We start from the raw sequence: 20,005 nt of genomic DNA, 5'->3' as shown, positions 1-20,005 counted from the left end.
AGGTTGCAGTGAGCCGAGATCACGCCACTGCACTCCAGCCTGGGGGACAGAGTGAGACTCCATTTCAAAAAAAAAAAAAAAAGAAAAGAAAAGAAAAGAAAAGGCTCTCTGAACAGTATGTGACCATCAGGGAGTGCGAAGTCCTGAGCCAGAATCAGGAGAAGGCTGATGTGTCTACAGGGTCTGAGGGGTGGGGTGATGGGGTAATGGTGGTACAGTGATAAGAGGGACTCGAGGGTCCGGACAGTGACTTGCAGGAAGACAACGTGGTGAAGAGTGGTAAGATCCTGAACACAGTTTGAAGGTGAAGCTGGCAGAATACTGGGATGTGGGGTGAGGGAAAGAGAAGAGTGGAGAACGATTCAAGTCTTTGGACAGAATGGCCATTTGCTAAGACCTGAGCAAGCAGTGGGTTTGGCGGGGCACTAATTCTGAGTTGTTGTTTTTTCCTTTCTTTTCTGTTTTGAGACTGTGTCTCCCTCTTGTTGCCTAGGCTGGAGTGTGATGGTGCGATTTCTGCTCATTACAACCTCCACCTCCTGGGTTCAAGCGATTCTCCTGCCTCACCCTTCTGAATAGCTGGAATTACAGGTGCCCACCACCACGCCCAGCTAATTTTTTGTATTTTTGTTAGAGACGGGGTTTCGCCATGTTGGCCAGGCTGGTCTTGAACTCCTGACCTCAGGTGATCCACCCTCCTCGGCCTCCCGAAGTGCTGGGATTACAGGTGTGAGCCACGGTGCCTGGCCCCCAGTTGTTTTTGCATGTGTTGCTGGGGCTGCCTATTAGACTGCAAGTGGCTTCTGTGAACAAGCAGCGAATTGGAGAGTCTGGGGTTCAGGGAAGGGTCAGGCTGGAGAGGCAAATATGGTACTTACAGGGTAGAGGCCCACGAGATCATCAGGAAAGCACTCAGAGAGTGTGCAATGTCGAAGACGTGGGGCCCTGAAGCAACATAAGGATACAGGATCCAGGATTCAGAAAAAGAGGAAAAGCTGGGCAGGAGAGCAAGGAGGAACACAGAGAAGTGTGGGTCTTGGAACCCAAGAGAAATGTTAATGAAAGACCAAAAGGTTAGAACCTTCTCACTGGCAACCTTAACGAGAGAGAGGGGTACAGAGCAGGTTCAAGAAGGAATGTGAAGTGAGGAAGTCAAATCCAGCGCTTGGAGGCCCTGGCTTTGGGACAGAGCACTGGTCCCCGCAGAGCACGGTCTGGAGCCAGTGTGACTTTCACCTCTGCTCACTGCAGGACAACCAGAGCTCTATCCCAGACTGTGCTGGGCTCTGAAATTAAAAGGTGCATTGAAAAGGTTGCTTCCCCTTTTGTGTGTATGCCGGGGTAGGAGGGCGTGGAGGGTGAGGGCTGCTGGAAGAAGGCAAGGAATGAAACAAAAATGGCCAATACATTCTGATAAGTATGAAAACAGGGGCCCGCACAAGCGTGCATGGAAACAGAGGAGGCTCCCATCCCATTTGCCCAGGTCTGTTCGGTGGAGGACAAGGGGAGTTTGAAAATAAGATGCCCAAGGACTTAATCAACCAAAGAGCCTGGACCCTCCATCCGTTGTTGCCATGGTGACCATGCCCGTGTGGGCGGAGTCAGGTTGGTGGTAGTTTGGCTGTTTCCTATCCAAGGCAAAGCCCTGGTGGGCAGGGGTAGGTGGGACGACCATGTTTCCATCCTTAAGCTTAAGAACCAGGCCAGCCCATCTCAGGTTTGTGTCTGGGCACACGCATCCTGTGGGTGAGATGCACCAAATCATTGCAAGCCACAGGCTCTAGAAAGAGCACAGAACATGGGACCTGGAGCAAGTCACTTCAGCTCAGAGCCTCAGTTTCCAAGCCTGCCATTTTGGGGAGCTGGGGTTCATGGGACCAGGGAGTGAGCAATTCTAGGTAAAATACATGACCAGCATTTCTTTCTACTTCTCCCGTACGACTCCCTTTTCAACGGATTAGATATTTGTGAGCCGAAGCACAATGTGAGCTTCATTTCTCCCTGCGTGCTGCAGCCTTGTCTGGACGTGGCGTGTCACCTGTGTCTCCGGCAGCCACCAGCTGTCCTCCGGGCTGCTGCTGTGGGCTTCTCATTGGTGGATCCGAGGTCCTGGATGCTGCCGCCTTGGTGAATGCACAGTGATTTGTGTGGGTAGGGGCAGAAGCTCCTCCGAGTTATTCTCTGCATCCACAGATTGAGTTTATCCCATGATGAAGCTCAAAATCGGTTATGCTTTTCTATCTCCTCTGTTGTAGTTCTCCTCAACGTACGCTTCCGTGAGCGAGCAAGGTTGTCTGTTTTGACAGCCGAATGAACAGAAAAAGGAGGTTTTAAAAGCAAAAGTCTGCTGTGTCCCAGTTTCCCAGTTAACTACATTCTCTCTAGCCATTCATGGCATGGAGACAGAAAAATCACAAAGCAATCACCGTGCATTTTCTGAAATCAGTCTCAGAAATCAGTGGAAATCAGTGAAATCAGTGGAAACGTGCCACTCTGAGGGACTTCCTTCTGGCCCAGCTTTTGTGACATGTTGTGTGGTTGTGGTCGTATTCCATCCCACCTTGTCCTCCAGTGCTGAGCTCAAGGATTTGGGAGGGCACATGGTGCCATCCCGAGGGCACAGGGAGGGGCTTTTACCACAGCAGATGTGTGTGCAGTTCACATGTCCTCGATGGCCGGTGGAGTCACAATTGATTTTGATGTTAATATGGCAAAATCCATTAAGGAGAAAAACTTTCCCCCATTCATTGACTCACAACCCAAGTAGAAATTGTTATTTGACATTATCCATATTCCTGCTAGTTCCATGAGGCATATTTGAGGTGTGCAGATCACCTGAGGTCAGGAGCTCGAGACCAGCCTGGCCAACATGGCGAAATCGCATCTTTATTACAAATACAAAAATTAGCTGGGTGTGGTGGTATGTGCCAGTAATCCCAGCTACTTGGAGAGGCTGAGGCAGGAGAACTGTTTGAACCCAGGAGGTGGAGATTGCAGTGAGCCGAGATCTCGTCACCGCACTCCAGTCTGGGTGACAGAAAAAGACTGTCTCAAAAAAAAAAAAAAAAGAAAGAAAGAAAGAGCTGACATTCTAGGTGTTTAATAATACCATACTGTCACATCTGGTGTGATAAAATAAAAATAAGGTGCATTTTCCACAGGACTATACTTCAAATGAGTATGAAATGATTATGTTAATTATATTTTTAGACCAAAGTTTCACTGATGCAGAAAAATCTGTAAGTTGCAGGTTGTTTTTAATAAACAAAATAGACTTTATGCACCTTGTAGGTTAACCTAACAGACATTATTGTAATGTATTCAGTAGGTAGGGAACTTCGAACTCTACTCTTGAATTCATGGCGGGATATATTAATAGTAGGGAGCATGTGGGGAAGTATGCAGACATTGTTAGCAATAAGCAGTGAACACACAGGTAGTGGTGATATAAAGATAAACCAATACAGACAGACTGTCCAGATATGGCCCCAACAGGGCATGTTTTCCGCATTTCCTAGAAGGGTTGGGAATACTCTATTTAGATTTTCAGACCAGAAAAGGTCAATGAAGTCAGAGAGAAGATTAGCCTGGGCAGAAAGGGAAGAATGGACCAGGGGCCATCCATTCTTCCCTGTGCTAGCGAACAGGTCATGGCTGCAGAGAGGGGTGCCAACCTAAGGATGCAGGCAGGGTTGGCTATAACAGTTCCTTGGGAAATAGAAGTGTGGGAATATTGTTGGCTTAGTTTTAAAGCCAGAAGAGGAAATAGCTCTGGAACTTAGGCTGGGGGATGGGGGCAGAAAGGACTCAGGTCTTGAGGACTGTTCTTTCCATCTGTATTAGTTAGAATTCCTCCAGAGAAACAAAACCAACAGAATACACACACACACACACACACACACACACACACAAAAGATATTGAGATAAACATCTCAGTATATATGTGTGTATATTTATATACACATATAAAATTTAATGAAATGTATTTTTTTTTTTTTTTTTTGAGACGGAGTCTCACTCTGTCGCCGGGGCTGGAGTGCAGTGGCCGGATCTCAGCTCACTGCAAGCTCCGCCTCCCGGGTTCACGCCATTCTCCTGCCTCAGCCTCCCGAGTAGCTGGGACTACAGGCGCCCGCCACCTCGCCCGGCTAGTTTTTTGTATTTTTTAGTAGAGATGGGGTTTCACAGTGTTCGCCAGGATGGTCTCGATCTCCTGACCTCGTGATCCGCCCGTCTCGGCCTCCCAAAGTGCTGGGATTACAGGCTTGAGCCACCACGCCCGGCCAATGAAATGTATTTTAATGAATTGGCTTATGAGCCTGTGGAGCAGTAGTAGATCCAAACTACGCAGGGTTGACCAGCAGACTGGAGACCCGGGGAGAGTTACAGTTAGATTCCAAATGCAGTCTGTTGGCAGAATTCCTTCTTTCTCAGGAAGGGTCAGTCTCTGTTCTATTGTCTTTAACTGATTGCGTGAGATCCACCACATTTTGAATGGTTATCTGCTTTTACTCAAAGTTCACCTGTTTATTTATTTGTTTATTTATTTATTTGAGACAGAGTTTTGCCCTGTCACCCAGGCTGGAGTGCAGCAGTGCGATCTCAGCTTACTGCAACCTCCACCTCCCAGGTTCAAGACATTCCCCTGCTCAGCCTCCTAAGTAGCTGGGATTACAGGCGTGCGCCACCACGTCTGGATAATTTTTTTTTGTATTTTTAGTAGAGACAGGGTTTCACTATGTTGTCCAGGCTGGTCTTGAACTCCTGATCTCGGGTGATCCACCTGCCTCGGCCTCCCAAAGTGTTGGGATTATAGGCGTGAGCCACCGCGCCCAGCCCAAAGTTCACCAATTTAAACGTTAGTTTCATCCAAAAAAAAAGAGACAGAAACATCCAGAATAATGTTTGACCAAAGATCTGGGCACTGACCTAGCCAAACTGACACATAAAATTAATTATCACACCATCTTAACACTGTCCCTGAGTAGAAGACTAAAAAAGAAAAGACAGAAGAAAGAAGGAGCTAGGACCCAGGGATAGGTGGGATGTATCAAGCAATAAGAATCAAGATACTGTGCTTCCACAAGACACAAGAAAGAAAGTAAAAATCTAGAAAGATCTGTAGCACTGTTTAATTCAATGCATGTGCCTCAGGTATTTCTGGGGGCTGATGGGGGGCCAGTCCCAGGCAAACTGAAGGTGCAGAAGTAGTGCTGGGATTCGCTTAGTCAGCAGGCCTGGTATGCATGGACTAGTTGCATAAAGTACTGGGAGCCTTGGACCTGATGGTTGTCTTCAGAGTAAAAAAAGAGGTAAGCAGAAAAATGCAGTCTACAAGCTGCGGAGTCAGTTACCACTTAGCATGACTTGAGTGCCAAAGATATGCCAGGCATAGAGTAGTTTGGGGCACAGAAGAATGGATCAGAGGAGGTTACAGGTTTTTGTGCATTTAATCCTTACCACAAATTTATGAGACAGGTGCTGTTCATCATTCTCATTTTCCAGATGAGAATCTAAGGCATAGAAAGGTTTAGCAGTTTGCCCAAGGCTGCATAATACTTGTGATGCTTAATTTTGTGTTAACTTAGTCAAGTTGTGGCGCCCAGTTATTTGGTCAAATATCAGCCTATATGTTGCTATGAAAGTATTTTTTTTTAATGTGATGAACTTTTTTGTATTGAGACAGAGTTTCGCTCTTGTGACCCACACTGGAGTGTAACAGCACGATCTCGGCTCACTGCAACCTCTGCCTCCTGAGTTCAAGCGATTCTCCTGCCTCAACCTCCCGAGTAGCTAGGATTATAGGTGCCCATCACCACATCCGACTTTTTTTTTTTTGTATTTTTATTAGGGACAGGATTGCACCATGTTGGTCAGGCTGCTCTCAAACTCCCGACCTCAGGCGATTCACCCGCCTCGGCCTCCCAAAGTGCTGGGATTACAGGCTTGAGTCATTGCACCTGGCCAGATATGATGAACATTTATATCAGTAGACTTCGAGTAATGCATAGTTCCCTTCATAATGTGCTTGGGCCTCATCCAATCAGTAGAAGGCCTTAAGAGCAAAGACTGAGGTTTCCTGAGAAAGAAGGAATTCTCTTTAAAACTGTCACATGGAAACTCTGCCTGAGTTTCTAGTCTTCTGCCCCATGGAATTCAGATTCAAGACTGACTGCAACATTGACTTACCTGAATTTCCAGCCTGCCAGCTTTCCCTGCAGATTCTGGACTTGCCAGTCCCCATAGTTGTGTGAGCCAATTCCTTAAAATAGATCTCTTTTTCTCGGCATGTGTGCATATTATAATTACACATAAATGAGGCTCTGTCTCTCTCTCCGTACTGAAAGCAGGAAGTAGAAGGGGAAAAGAAACAGAAATCACATTTTTGTTAAATCCCAGAGGCACCTGCAGTCCAGAATCTTGTATTAGGAAGGGCAGACCTTACCTCCTGGATGGGGCTGTGAGGACTTCATGTCTCCACGGAGAGGGCCCACCCCAGAACCACCAGCTGAGCTCCAGCCAGCAAAAGCCTCCTGGCTTTTCAGGAGCCTGCCATCACAGGGAACCCAAGTCCACCTAAGTCAGGCTCAGGGACCTTGGAGGGCTTTGTCCTGAGATTACATGGGTCTCTATCCAGCAAAAGAAAAGTTGGAAAGCAGTCTATGTGCTTTCTAAATGAATACACTGTGATAATGGGGGCCCCAAGTACATGTTTCTAATAACAAGCCTGATTAAAGGTAAAATTAATTATATATGCTATTTAAACATAGTAAATGTTGACCTGTGTATTATATTTTTCTACAATACTTACTGATGGTTGTACCTTGGATACTTATATGCCATAAGCAAGTTGAAGGAAACAAATGGCTTACACACCAACTATGGACATTCCATTCATGCCTTTGTTTTTTTATTCTTTATTTTATCTTATTATTATTATTTTTTTGAGACAGAGTCTTGCTGTGTTGCCCAGGTTGGAGTGCAGTGGTACAATCTCAGCTCACTGCAACTTCCACCTCCCAGGTTCAAGCGATTCTCCTGCTTCAGACTCCCGAGTAGCTGGGATTACAGGCTCCTACCACCACACCCAGCTAATTTTTGTAGTTTTAGTAGAGATGGGGTTTCACCATGTTGGCCAGGCTGGTCTCAAACTCCCGACCTCAAGCGATCTGCCCGCCTTGGCCTCCCAAAGTGTTGGGATTACAGGTGTGAGCCACTGCGCCCAGCCTCCATTCATGCCTCTGAGGTGGGAAGGACACTGCATGGAGTAGGGACCATTTGGATAGTTGCTTTGTGTTCTCATTTTATGCAAATTCTTCCTATCAGACAGTCTGTACCTGCAAGGAATAGCCATGAAGGCTTACTGCAGTTCAAGTTTTACTCTAGCCCACAAAACACATAATTTACGAGTCAAAAGAGAAGCTGGAGGCCATTTATGTTGGAGCAACTTCAGAATGTCTCACCAGGAATTAACACTATTTTTTTTTCCTTTCGGAGAAGCATTAGGCACACATTTTAGAGAATGACTGCTTAATTTATAACCTCTTACTCATACTTTAGAAGTTTACTACTGAAGTGCAGAGTTATCTGGAATGTTCTGAATGAGTTGCATCATCTTGTTTTAGGCTCGAACAAAAACTAAGAAAACAGACACCACGCACACACTTCAACAGTATCAAGTCCCCACAGTCAAATGGAGGCCTCCAAATACCATTCTTTTCATACTGTGAAACAATCAAAAAAATCACACAGTGGCCTAAGTATGTCCTAGAAAATATTAGCATCAGCAAAACGGTGTGTAAGTAGCCAAAGGATGCGGTGGAACAAGAACTATGAGGAGAGGAAGAAAATGAAAAGTAAAAAGATAGGCCTTTTTAAAGATTGCAAACACACTGAGAATGTTAACATACTTGTTGCATCATTGGAGACTTTGTTCTTGATCTTCAGTGTCAAGGGCACTGCTAGGATGGGGTTGAGTTCCAACCCTTGCTTTTTCTTCTGCAGCAGATGCATCTTGTAAGATCCTATGGGATTGTTCTGCATTATAACACAAGTGGGTGTCACATTTCTGGCAAGCTCACCCACTGGTTGCTTATCTTTTTTAAAGTTATAACAATATGTTGCTGGAGATTTAGCTATCTCAAATTGTATATAAAAGAACCAACATTATTCAGTTTACATTTCTTTAAACAAACATCCATTCACTCATTGAAAAATACATCATTACCAGTTGTTCAAAATAAATAAGTGCTTGTCTCAGCTAGGAATAGAGTGGCCCTTTTTCAAAAGTGCATGCTGCTATTTTTCTGAACATAGGGCTTTGAGAGGAAATACCCACATTCTTTGCAATATTTAAAAATGGTCTTCATCGAATGAGGGGAAGAAGGAAAAGGAGGCACCAGAATCCCTTTCGAATATGGCTTCTTCCTGAGCCACCGACCGGTGATGCGCACGACTTCCCCATCTTGGGCTTGGGTTTGGGCTTGGTCCCTCTTGAGCTTGGGAACCAGAGTCAGAGGGCGGTTCTGGCTGATTTCTAAGACTCACCAGTTGAACTCCTCTTGCTCTTCCTCCGGATCTGACCATGATTTCTGCCTCTGCCTGGACAGCACCTTCACCGCACACCTGGTTGAACACTTCTGCCACTTGGTTCCCTCGTAGGCCTTTCCACCCTGCTTCCCATCAGGCCCAAGAGGCAATGGTCCCCAGCAAAGAGCTGACAGCACATGGATTGAAACTTTCTGTGGGTCCTCTTTAACTCTCAAAGCTCACCCCCTGCACCTCTTCACCCACCCCTGCGCATACCAGCCGCCACCTTTGTTCACGTCTTCTGCTCCTCCAGCTCCTGAAGGCGGCGCCCATCCTCCCATCATCATGTAGTCAGTGCCAGCCCCGTGCTGCTGGTTGTAAACACCAGCACATTGAAGTCACATTGAATCACTTCACTGCAGAAAAGGCCACCCCAAGAGACGAGCTATGGGAAAGATGGTTTGGGGGTCGCTTTCCCTGAGCTTTCCTGGTATGTTCACACTTCAGTTGCCCTTCTAGCTCTAGCTCTTGCCCGTCTTCCCAATGGGAGAAGGTCAGGAGCAAAAGAAATGTGTGGCCACTTTAAGAGATGGGAAGTGGGCCAGGCGCAGTGGCTCACACCTGTAATCCCAGCACTTTGGGAGGCCGAGGCGGGCGGATCACAAGGTCAGGAGATCTAAACCGTCCTGGTTAACACGGTGAAACTACGTCTCTACTAAAGATACAAAAATTAGCCGGGCGTGGTGGCGGGCGCCTGTGGTCCCAGCTACTCGGGAGACTGAGGCAGGAGAAAGGCCTGAACCCGGGAGGCGGAGCTTGCAGTGAGCCGAGATCGTGCCTCTACACTCCAGCCTGGGCGACAGAGCGACACTTCGTCTCAGAAAACAAACAAACAAACAAGCAAACAAACAAACAAAGAGGTAGGAAGTGCTGCAGGGATGAGCCTCTTGCCCCTACTCCCTGGTCCCTGTGAGGTGGCTCTTCCCCTGTAATGACAGGTGCCAGTCATTCTTTTTATGGTACAAGTGACCTGTCCTAACAACCAGTATTGTCCACAAACAACGTTAAAGTGTGGATATAAAACATGAAGAGACAGTATAGGACTTCCAGGCCTCATGAATATCACTAGTGATGATAGCGAAATACCACGAGTTCTTGCCTTCAGCTTTGTGCTCAATTGATAATCCTGCCTTCTGCGGAGCACTCTGCAGCAGCACTGCTAACTTGGAACTTTCTTGCTGTGCTACCCTAGGATGCAGTTATTTAATAGTCTGTGTTTCTAATGACGGCAGCTGGTTGTTTTTGTATCACAAGAACTGTAAGGCTTCCTCAGAATTTATATGAGCTGAGTCCACCCCATACAGTGAGAGGAAATGGATTTCCTTCTGAAGCTGGATGTCGTTATAGCCGATCATAAATCAGCCTCTTTGGGGGCACCCACAGAGGCCGAGCCCCACTGAGCACAGATGGAGCGCCCAGTGCTGGGAGGGGCTTGAGCCTTTGCAAAGTACTTGCTTTATAGCCTGGGGTTGATTATTACCCAGGGAATCACTTACAAACATTAAAAGTCTAAATTCTGACCACTGCTATGACATTCAGGTAGCAAAAGAACTTGAACATTTTCAAATTTTCCTTTTTTCTCTGCTTTCTCTGTCTTTCTTTCTTTCTTTCTTTCTTTTCTTTCTTTTTTTCTCTTCCTTCCTTCCTTCCCTTTTCTTTTTTTGAGACATAGGTATTATAAGGTATTACAATAATAATACATTATTATTATTATTATTTTTGAGACAAAGGTTTGCTCTTATCACCCAGGCTGGAGTGCAATGGCACAGTCTTGGCTCACTGCAACCTCCACCTCCTGGATTCAAGCGATTCTCCTGCCTCAGCCTTCCGAGTAGCTGGGATTACAGGTGCCTGCCACCATGCCTGGCTAATTTTTGTATTTTTAGTAGAGATGGGGTTTCACCATGTTGGCCAGGCTGGTCTCAAACTCCTGACCTCAGGTGATTCACCTGCCTCAGCCTCCCAGAGTGCTGGGATTACAGACGTGAGCACGACGCCCAGCCTAAATTTTATTTTTCAAAAAAAAGAAAAAAAAAACCTCAAAAACAATCTCTTCAGTTAAACTCGGATAATATAATTGCTATATCTTTTTTTTTTAAAAATACAACTTTTACGTAGTTTTAGATTCTCATGGAAGTTGCAAAAACATGTAGCTTTCATTCAGCTACATGGATGAATAAATACTTCTCAGAAAAAAATTGTATTACATCAAAGCCTAAAGTAACATAAGAAGTCGTTCATAAATATTCATTTTCACCAACTTGACTTTTTCAGGGGATTGATCATTTTACTCAATGTTATGGAGACTGTGGAATGGAAGGGTTTATAATTAACCTGTAATTTGCCACAACTATCCTAAAAGCCAAGGGCAATTTTTCCAGAGACAAACCTTAAAATATATTATTTCAATATATTGTAAAATATAAAAGCTTGACTGTATTACAAAAGCTTAAAATATAAGTCTGGGCCCTTATGGTTCTGTCTTAGAGAAACGTAGGCAAATGAAGACCAGCAACCAAATGCTACTTCAAAATAGTTCAAATTCTTTTCTTGCAATTCTCTGAAACCTGAATAGGTCCACATGCACACAGGCCATGGTATCACAAAATAGGAATTCCCTGTTCTTGTATCTGTCTCCGTTACTCCTGCAACTTTGCCAGAACATCTGCTGCGGTTACCTTCCCCAAACCTTTTTCTTCTGACCAGCCCTGTTCACCTTTTCTTTCTCCTACTCTTCTTTCCCTCCCCCGACTCTTCATTTCTTCTTCTTCTTCTCTTTGTTTGTTTGTTTGTTTGTTTATTTGAGACAGAGTCTCGCTCTGTCGCCCAGGCTGGAGTGCAGTGGCGCGATCTCGGCTCACTGCAAGCTCCGCCTCCCGGGTTCTCGCCATTCTCCTGCCTCAGCCTCTCGAGTAGCTGGGACTACAGGCGCCTGCCACTGCGCCCGGCTAATTTTTTGTATTTTTAGTAGAGACAGGGTTTCACCGTGTTAGCCAGGATGGTCTCGATCTCCTGACCTCCTGATCCACCCGCCTTGGCCTCCCAAAGTGTTGGGATCACAGGCGTGAGCTACCGCGCCCGGCCTTCGTTTCTTTATGACATCGGCCACATGTCATTGCCAACCCAAACCCCTTCCTAGCAAGAAAGAATCCTTTCTCTTGAGAAGGAAGGAGATTAGAAAATTAGAACAGGGAATTACAGATCTCTCTTTGGAAGGCTGGGAGAAGAGAAACAGTTGAGAAGGCTTCCATGCCAATTTTATTTTTTGAGACAGAGTCTCACACTGTTGCCCAGGCTGGAGTGTGGTGGTGCCATCTTGGCTTACTGCAACTTCCACCTCCCAGGCTCAAGCCCTTCTCCTGCCTCAGCCTCCTGGGTAGCTGGGACTACAGGCATGTGCCACTACGCCCAGCTAATTTTTTTGTATTTAGCAGAGACGGTGTTTCACCGTGTTGGTCAGGCTGGTCTCAAACTCCTGACCTCAAAGATCCACCCACCTCCGCCTCCCAAAGTGCTGTGATTACAGGTATGAGCCACCGCACCTTGCCCCGTGCCAATTTTTTTAAATGACAGCTTTATTGAGGTGCAATGTGCATACCACAGAAATCACCCTTTTAAATATATATTTAAACATTTAATATGTTTTTAAATATTTGCTGTATCAAATGTTAACATTTATATTTAATATATTAAAATATTAAATATTAACATTTAATTTTAAAATATATATATAGTTCAGTAGTTTTTCCCATATTCACAGATGTATGCAATCATAATCTAATCTCAGAACATTTTCATTATCTCAAAAAGAAGTACTGTACCGTCAGCAGTCACTTCCCATTCACCCACGACTTCTAGTCCTGGCAACCACTAATCTACTTTGTCTTTGTTGATTTTCCTCTTATGGACGTTTCATAGGAACGGAAACCTACAGATGTACATTTTGTGATGGGCTTCTTTCTCTTAGCGTAGGTTTAAAGGTTATCTGTGTTGTAGCATGCATCAGTAATTCAGTCCTTTTTATGATGAAATAATATTCTGTTGTGTAGAGAGGCCATATTTTGTTTATCCATCTGGTTGATAGGCAATTGGGTTGTTTCTACTTTTTGGCTGTTATGAACAATACTGCTCTGAACCTTCTTAGACCAGTTTTTCATGGACACATTTTCATTTATCTTGAGTTTATAACTAAGAATGGAATTCATAGATCATACATCAACTCTAACATTTTGAAGAACCATGATCATCTTTGTGCCTCTACCTGCAGAATGAAAGCTAAGTCCAGCTTCCTTAACCTATTAATATTTTATGTCTTGTACTTAAAAATCCTCATTAAAACAAGAAAGAGATAAATATTTCTATTAGATGATTAGAAATCATTCCTCAGGTTGTGTCAGGAGCTGTACACAGTTTTATTGGGCATCACAGATGCTTACTTCTATATCATGAGATTTTAGAGAGAAGCACTGGGCATTTTTATTAAAGCAAAAATCAATGCAGGGTTGAAACTCATGATAACATACTGTGGCTGGGTACCTGATATTTTGGTTAGATCATAATTAAGCTTACTACTTTTTAGAGCAAACTATGTCCTTACCTTCGTAATAAAGAAAAAAGTAGGTGAGTAGGTAAGGGCAGAATTCCTCCAGATGAGAGTAGAAAGCACAGAAGGCTTTTGCACCTTTGAAAAAGAGCTTCAGGAGAAAAGCCTCCACTCTCTTGGGATAGCAATCCTGAGGGAGAATCTCTGGGTACTCCTTTAAGGAGAACACACCATCAGACACCAAGTGCGGGAGCGCCTGACTCACACTGAATTCCTTCTCTTTATAGCTCTTTAAATCTTCTCTTTATAGCTCATCAGCATCCGAGAGCCACTTGTTCCTCTTCTCCTTTTCTATCTGTGTTCTTGTCTCACTGTCGTAAAACCAAGACTTGGCTCTTCTCTCAAACATCTTAGTGTGTGGAGAACTGGGGAATATCTCCCTCCTGGGTCTTGCTGCTCTGTGCCCTCCGTGGGCAATGTCCACATTGCATGGACACCTGTAAACAAAACCATACTGCCACCTGGAATTATTACAGATCTGCGGGAGGAAGGTAGGCTTCAGATTAAAGCCAGGAGCCTTACAATGCTGACTGTCCTGTCCCAAGACCATTGTGCTGCACTAATCAACACCTTGCTGCAGTAAACGTCAAAAGACGAAAAGAGATGCAGTCTGGCTAACCCCTGATCAATTTAAATTCCTCCTTGATCCCCAAATAATCATTTCCACAACTCCCCACACCCTCAAATGATCATTTTCAACATTATGGAAATAACAGGCTCATGGTCTGTATTCAATGGTCTCATCATTGGCAGGAAGCCCTATCAGGAACTGCGCTGCTCACCTATCCCTGCACTTCCTGCCATGCAGTTCAGGGTTAGGCAGGGAATTGCAGTAAAACTATACACAGTAAAGAAAAGTTAGTTTTTTTGTTTGTTTGTTTTTGTTTTGTGTGTGTGTGTGTGTGTGTGTGTGTGTTGTTTGTTTGTTTGTTTTTTGAGATGGAGTTTCGCTTTGTTGCCCAGGTGGGAGTGCAGTGGCACGATCTCGGCTCACTGCAACCTCCGCCTCCCAGGTTCAAGCGATTCTCCTGCCTCAGTCTCCCGAGCAACTGGGATTACAGGTGCACGCCACCACGCCCAGCTAATTTTTGTATTATTATTAGTAGAGACGGTGTTTCACTATGTTTGCCAGGCTAGTCTCGAACTCCTGACCTCAGGTGATCCACCCACCTTGGCCTCCCAAAGTGCTGGGATTACAGGCGTGAGCCATCGTGCCCGCATTTCAGTTTTATTAAACTGTCTACAGCCCTTCCTAACTTCTGTGCCCATTCTTGCAGTTGAAGGAGTCGCTAAAACAAGCCCAGCTAGAGAGAGATGAATATGCTCAACATCTAAAAGGAGAGAGGGCCTGGTGGCAGCAGAGGATGAGGAAAATGTCGCAGGAGGTGAGATCTGACCCTTCAGCTCCCCCATCTTAGATGGGTCACTGGATCTTTCTGGGCATCTGTAAAATGGGAATAGTACAGCCAGAGGTGGTCATGGGTCTGGGCTTTGTGGAGGTGGGGACAGAGAGGGAGATGGCAGCCACCAGCCCCTCTCTCCAGGGCCCTTTATCCCTGAGCTTTGGGCAGCTTTGCACATTGAAGGAGGAGAAGAAGCACGATATGCGTCGGATAGAGAAGTTGGAGAGGCGCTTGTCCAAACTCAAGAACCAGATGGGTAAGATGGGGCTGGCGTGACCTGGGAGCAGGCCTGGCATCAGAGGGCTGTGGGGGGGCTTAGAATGCCCCAGGGCGGTGGGTGGATGGAAGGGCTTTGAGGCAGAGGGAAAGAGGTCTGTGTCAGGAGAGGACAAGTCTTCTCATCTCCATGAGCCTCAGTGTCCCCATCAGCAAAGGGGGCCCATTGTCAGCCACCCACAGTGCTCTCCATCTGAAAGTGGTTGGAAGATTGGCTACCATTCGGGTGCGAGGAATCATTAGCAGTGAGGCCAAGTGTGGGGAGCCTGAGAGGAGCTGTGCACCAAGAGGAGGGTGTTTTTTGGTTATTTTTTGTTTTGTTTTTGTTTTGTTTTGTTTTGTTTTGTTTTGTTTCTTTGAGAATTCAGAGGCCCTTATTGTCTACTTCCTTTCTCAGCTGAACCCCTGCCCCCGGAGCCCCCAGCAGTGCCCCCTGAAGTGGAGCTGCAGCACCTGAGGAAGGAACTAGAGAGAGTGGCAGGAGAGCTCCAGAATCAGGTGGAGAACAATCAGCGTGTAAGTCTCCTGAACCGGGGGCAAAAGAATAGGCTTCAGGAGCAGGAGGAGAAGCTTTGGGAGCAGGAGGAGAGGCTTCAGCAGCTGGCCGAGCCACAGAGCAGCTTCGAGAAGTTGGTGCGTTGCCCCACCTGGGGAGCCTGCCTTCCTCCCTAGTCCTCCAGGCCTTTGTTTCCCAACCTGTAAAATGGGGCAATGTAGCCCTCACGTGAAATGTAAGTTTTAAAGGCACCTGTGAGCCAGAGCCCTGCTCTGGTAGCTGTGGGAAAGAGGGGATGATTTTTCTAACCTGCCTCCACCCTTCCCGGTGCCATGGGAGGCAGACACCAAGTTCTGGGGTCTCCAGCTGCAGTGGGTGGCTGCTGATTGCTTCTGTCTGTCCAGAACAACGAGAACAAGAGCACACTGCAGTTGGAGCAGCAAGTAAAGGAGCGGCAGGAGAAGGTAGGCGAGGTGAAGGAGACGGTAACCTCCGCCCCATCCAAGAAGGGCTGGGAGGCGGGCACCAACCTCTGGGGAGGGGAGGTGCCAGGCCAGAGGCAGCTCCAGCCTGGGGGCAGGTGACCCCAGCACCCTCCAGGGCAGTCCCATGACTGTTTCTTGCTTCCTACCCTCTGACTTTTAGAGGTGGGTAGCCCTGGGCTTCTCCCAGGTCTGGACATCATCATCACAGCTAGAGGCATAGAGCCTAGCAATGATAGGGGAAGAGACAGTGGGATAAGAGGCTCCTTATGCCAGGGGCGGTGGCTCACGCCTATAATCCCAGCATGTTGGGAGGCTGAGGCAGGAGAATCACTTGAGGTCGGGAGTTTGCGATCAGCCTGGCCCACATGGTAAAACCTCATCTCTACTAATATCATATTAAAAAATATATATATGTATATATATATATCTTAGCCGGGCATGGTGGCGCATGCCTGTAATCCCACCTAGTCAGGAGTCTGAGGCATGAGACTCGCTTGAGCCCAGGAGGTAGAGGTTGCAGTGAGCTGAGATTGCACCACTGCACTCCAGCCTGGGCCACAGGGTGACACTCTGTTTCAAAACAAAACAAAAAGCCTCCTTAGATTAAAACTGGATTCCAGCCTCAGTTCCACTGGTCACCATTCAAGTACTTTGCATCTCTAAGTCTCCGTGGTGTTGTTGTTGTTGTTGAGACAGAGTCTCGCTCTGTCGCCCAGGCTGGAGTGCAGTGACACGATCTCGGCTCATTGCAAGCTCCACCTCACAGGTTCATGCCATTCTCCTGCCTCAGCCTCCCAAGTAGCTGGGACTACAGGCGCCCACACCACACCCGGCTAATTTTTTTGTATTTTTTAGTAGAGACAGGGTTTCACTGTGTTAGCCAGGATGGTCTCGATCTTCTGACCTCGTAATCTGCCCGCCTCGGCCTCCCAAAGTGCTGGGATTAGAGGTGTGAGCCACCACACCTGGCTGTCTCTGTTTCTTTAACTTCAAAAGGAAGTTAGCATTTTCCTTACAGAGGTGCTGAGGATTAAATGAGATAATACATGGAAAGCATTAGGTCTGTAGCACACTTAGCAGATGGTTGTTTGACTCCCACTGCTTTTCCACCAGTCTGTGGCCTACAGTTTAAATGGTGAGAAGAGGGTATGAGATTTGAGGCTGGGGAAGGAGGCATGGGGTTCTAGGAAAGGGAACCAGTCACTTAGGACTGGAGCAAGGGGCCCGGGGCCTGGGCAGGTGACAGAGCCCCACAGTGCCCTCGCTACCCTATTAATGGGTCCAGAATCTGGAAGCCAGCTGCAACGTGCCGTCATGCCCTGGGTCTTCCTGCAGGTGGAGCTGAAAAGCCAAGACGCTCAGAGTCTGCAGCAGCAGCAGGACCATTACCTGGGTCACCTGCAGCAGTACATGGCCATCTATAAGCAGCAGGTGGCTGCCTGTCAGCAGCTGACCTCTGAGAAGGAGGTGCTGCACAGGCAGTTACTGCAGCAGACCCAGCTAATGAACCAGCTGCAGCAGCAGGAAACTTCGAGCAAAGCAGTGGCCGAGATGGCCCGCCAAAAGTTACAGGAGATCCAGCGGAGGGATCTGCCGAGGACAGGGCCATGAGGGGGACGACCTGGCAAACTCCGTGCCTTTTCACTCCTTCCTGGCCCCTTAGGAGCACCTGGAAGCTGCCAGCCAGCAGAATCAGCAGCTAACGGCCCAGCTGCGCCTCATGGCTCTCCCTGGTGAAGGTACAGGAGACCGCTCAGAGGAAGAGGAGAGAGCCCCAGGAGGAAGGGGGGACTGTGAGCAGCGTAGGATTGAGGAGTTGGAAGAGACCTTTAGAACAGCTGGTCATTATGCTGACCGGGTGCCTGCACTAAGTTCCGCATCAATATGGTGACCTCCTGGGAGCGGGGGGCCACCACGTTGCCTATGGATGGCTGAACTGGCCCAGGTCAGAAAGGGAGCAGGTCAGAACTCCCACACCGACTGGTAGTGGGACTGTGCCTGGGGAGTATAGCAAGATCTTGGGTCTTAAATATAAAAATAAAGAACAGCAGCTCATTCCTCTCTGGGGAGGGCTGGCTCAGGGTTACCCAGTGAGGGTGGGGGCAGAGTTGGGCCCACAGTACCTGCCTTGTTGGGTTGTCTGAGGAGCCCTCTGGCCACCCCCCACAGGAGATGGAGGAGGATATCTGGACAGTGAGGAGGAGGAGGGACCTCGGCCCATGCTGAGCGTCCCAGAGGACCTGGAGAGCTGGGAGGCCATGGTGAGCCTGACTGCCCCTGCACCCATTTTGCCACCTTCCTCTGTGGTCCCTCCAAGACCCCTTTATTCTCTTAGTTTCCCTGCGTTCTGATTTCTCTGCACCCTCACCCCTTCCAGGAGCCAGGGGTCAGACCCCATTTCCTCTGTGACCAACAGGTGCACACTCTGAGGCCCCAAGGGAAGGGGCTGCGCTCCACCTCTCTGCCCCATTTCTTCTGCGTATGCCCCTATACGAATGCTCACCTCTTGCCCTCAGGTGCCATTTTTCAACTCCGCTGGAGCCAGTGCCCAGGAGGAGCAGGCACAGTTACGGGAGCAGGAGACAGAGCAGAGGGTGTGCTGCCAGCGCCTGGCTCACACGGTGGCCTCAGCCCCGGAGGACCTGGAGGCAGCAGTCCCAGCCCCAGGGACTGGGGGTGAGTCTGTGATTGGGGAGACCCATTGGGGAGACCCAGCGGGGCCTGCGGAAAGTCATGGAGAAGCTGGAGGTGAGTGAGTGTGGCATGGGCCAAGAAGGGCAAGGGTGGGACAGGCCGCTACCGAGATGTGACCCCATTATTTTGGCTCCAGAGCGGCCTTATGGACTTCCTGGAGGAGCAGACAGACCTGAGAGAGAGCGTGTGGAGAAACTACAATTTCAATTCATCCAGTACTGGAGAGAGAGATGCCATCAGTGAATGGGAGGCCAGGGCACGGCAGGGGGAGCTGCAGGGCCTTCGAAGGGACCCCAGTGTCTAAGCCCTGTCCTCCCGTAGGAAAATTCATCACCTTATAAATGAGCCAGGGGGCAGCGCCAAAGATGTGGCACTGAGAGGACATCATCAGACTGGCCCAGGACAGGGAGGAGATGAAAGTAGGGTGTGCAACATCTCTGCAGGGGTGGGGGTGAGGGTGAGGGTGGGTGTGAGGGTGGGCACCGGCAGTGGCGTGACAGCTGAGCACCCCTCCATCCAGGTGAAGCTGCTGGCGCTGCAGGAGATGCTGTTACAGCTTGTGGCGACTACAACAAGGGGCACAGCAAACTCCTGGCCTCTTCCCAGAACCCTGCTGATGAGCCTGATCCAGGAGCCCCACCCCCTCCAGGAGCTTGGAGCTGCCCACAAGCATGGTGGTGAGTAGAGCCCTCAGGCGGGGCGGGCAGGCAGGAGCAGGGGGTGCTGGCGCTGCACTCAGATCCCCGCCTCCAACTCTCCAAAGATCTTCGTGAGATGAGCCTCACTGACAGCGCGGAGCCTGCACACAGAGAGGCCAAGGAGGGTTCTCCCCACGACAACCCTACTGCACAGCCCATCACGCAGGAGCACCAGGAGCACCCAGGCTTGGGCAGCAACCGCCCTGTGCCATTCTTTTGCTGGGCTTGGCTGCCGAGAAGAAGGAGATAAACATCGCCATCATCAAAGAGCCAGTCAAGACATTTTAAAACAAGAAACAAAGTTATGGGGTGAATCTCCTAAACAATCCATTTCCTTCCTTTGAATGTTAGAGTCACTCTTGATTATTTGTGTTTCCAATTTATAGTTTAAGTTTATTTGTAAAAAGTTATAAGAGAGTGGGTCTCTGTGGCTTTCACTGAGGTTCACTCTGGCATCCTTTAGCATTTTTCTTTTTTAATTTTATAATTGTAGGTCATTAGCATGTATATTGAGTTTGCTGTTACGTGGTGGGAGTTCAAACACCCAAAGACCCACTGTTTGCACAAACAAAACTATTCTCACTGGTTTGGAATAGGCTGCCATGCTTTTCTAATGTTATTGCAGCATGTATGTTCATTACAGAATTCAGATAAAATTTGCTTATGTTCTGCTATTATGTTTGATTTAATCTTAATCACAGTGAGCTCTTCATTAGCTCAATATGTGGTTTGCCCCCAAGTGTGCACTGTTGATTACTTTG

The 20,005-nt window shown here is 47.6% G+C and overlaps 1 pseudogene; it reads left to right on the top strand.

Moving 5' to 3' along the window:
• The first annotated feature begins 1,673 nt into the window (after positions 1 to 1,673).
• Positions 1,674 to 19,546, top strand: LOC117071128 (annotated as a pseudogene).
• Positions 19,547 to 20,005: the final 459 nt, after the last annotated feature.

Source organism: Trachypithecus francoisi, unplaced genomic scaffold (genome assembly GCF_009764315.1).
Source record: "Trachypithecus francoisi isolate TF-2019V2 unplaced genomic scaffold, Tfra_2.0 Lachesis_group3, whole genome shotgun sequence".
Lineage (NCBI taxonomy): Eukaryota > Metazoa > Chordata > Mammalia > Primates > Cercopithecidae > Trachypithecus > Trachypithecus francoisi.
This window is presented reverse-complemented; position numbering and strand designations above follow the sequence as displayed.